We start from the raw sequence: 1,941 nt of genomic DNA, 5'->3' as shown, positions 1-1,941 counted from the left end.
TTTTGTGGTTTTTTGGGTAGTATTTTTGAGTTTTGTAGTCGCTCTATTTACTAACCTCTTGTACTAATTTTTCAATAAAGATTTTGCTTATCGGTGTCCATGGTTTTTTCCCATTAAAAATTTTCCATGTAAATCTGTGTATGTTTTGTTTTTATTATCGTTTTTTTTTTTGCTATATGTTACAACCGTTAATGAAACATATATATTTTATTTATGATGGTCAGCTGGGTCTACACATGAAGTTGTGCATGAAATTGCAACTACAGAATCCTTGCAATACAATTTCAACACAATTAGAGTTGCAACAAATAAACTTTGTGCAGCAAATAAGCTTAGAGAGGGAGGATTTGGCACTGTCTATAGGGTAATTATTTAGAATATGTATGAGCAATCAATGGTAACATTAATTCATCTATATTTCTTACTTCATTTGCTGCGACATATTTTCAGGGCAGGTTTTCCAACAAACAAGACATAGCAGTGAAAAGATTGTCTAGAGATTCTGAGCAAGGAGAGCTAGAGTTTAAGAATGAAGTTGTATTAGTTGCAAAGCTTCAACACTGAAATCTTGTTAGACTCCTGGGTTTCCAACTCAAGTCTTGATCGCTTCCTCTTTGGTATGTAGTTTTGCATTTCTACATTTGTGCCTGCAAGGTTTTCCATTGCTTATAGTGCACTTGTGTCATATTCTTTTTGTATATATCTAACTTGCTTGAAGTCATAGATCCAATCAAACAAGCAAATTTGGATTGGAATATGAGATACAAAAGTATAGAAGGCATTGTTCAAGGGCTCCTTTATCTGCATGAAGATTAGTGTTTTAAAATTATTCATTGTGATCTTAAAGACTGTAACATTTTGTTAGATGTAGAAATGAATCCTACAATTTTGGACTTTTGCAAGGCAAAGTTATTTAAAGTTGATGAAACTCAAGCCAATACAAGTCTTATTTTGGGCACCTAGTGTAACACCCCGTCCCGAACCATGTCGGAATTTTTGCACGTTGACGGAGGGTGACCGAGGTTGACCGTTGACTTTGACTTTGACCGTTGATCGAAGGGGTTAAAAGTTGACTTTTTGACCCGATTGGAATTCTAGGTTGACTGAGGCACCGTTACGAAGTACACATTGGCACGAGTTCGTAGACTAGTAGCACGTTGAAAACGGAGCTACGGTTTGAAAGTTATGAGCAAAACAAGTTGAGGTCCAAACTGTCCAAGGGGTGCCGGAGTTGACTTTTTATTTATGGGGAAATGAGCTTTGACTCATGCATGGTTGTGAAGTGCTCGTCGATACGAGTTCACAGACTAGCGGTACGCTTAAAACGGACATCCGGTTAAAAAGTTATGGACGCGTGAAGTTTGCCGAATACCGTAATATTTTAATGTTTTTGAATCGATGAACAGTGAAATGCCATGTGTCGTTACCTGATTGGTCCACGTGGATGAACAGTGTCACCACTGTGGCTTTTATTTGACAAAAATATCGAGGAAGAGAGAGAAAGAGAGAGAGGAGAGAGAGAGAGAGAGAGAAACCGACCGGCCGCCGGAATCTTCAAATTTTTTGGCCGATTCTCGTTACACGCACCGGCCAGACGGAAGCCTCTCCCCATTTCCGGCCAAACCCCAAAATTTCACGGCCGTTGGTCGTCGGACGCCCCCGGATTGAGGCGGCAAAGTTCGGCGGCGATTTTTCCCTCCACCGCTGTTTGCCCTGTTTTCGGCCATTTTCAGGCCACACGCGCCAGCCACCCCTCACCACCTTCTCAAGTCCGGCCTACCCACCAAATTTCACGGCCATCGGACCTCCGACGAGCCGGGATCGGAGAGTTTTCCGGCGAGGGGCCGAAAATCTTCAAACCCCGATTTCTCCGCCGTCCGGCCTCCGTTTGCCTCACCGCTGATCCCGTTGGAACCCTCTCCCATTGATCTACAAAACCAC

This window comes from Ziziphus jujuba, chromosome 1 (genome assembly GCF_031755915.1).
Source record: "Ziziphus jujuba cultivar Dongzao chromosome 1, ASM3175591v1".
In the NCBI taxonomy this organism is placed as follows: domain Eukaryota; kingdom Viridiplantae; phylum Streptophyta; class Magnoliopsida; order Rosales; family Rhamnaceae; genus Ziziphus; species Ziziphus jujuba.
This window is presented reverse-complemented; position numbering follows the sequence as displayed.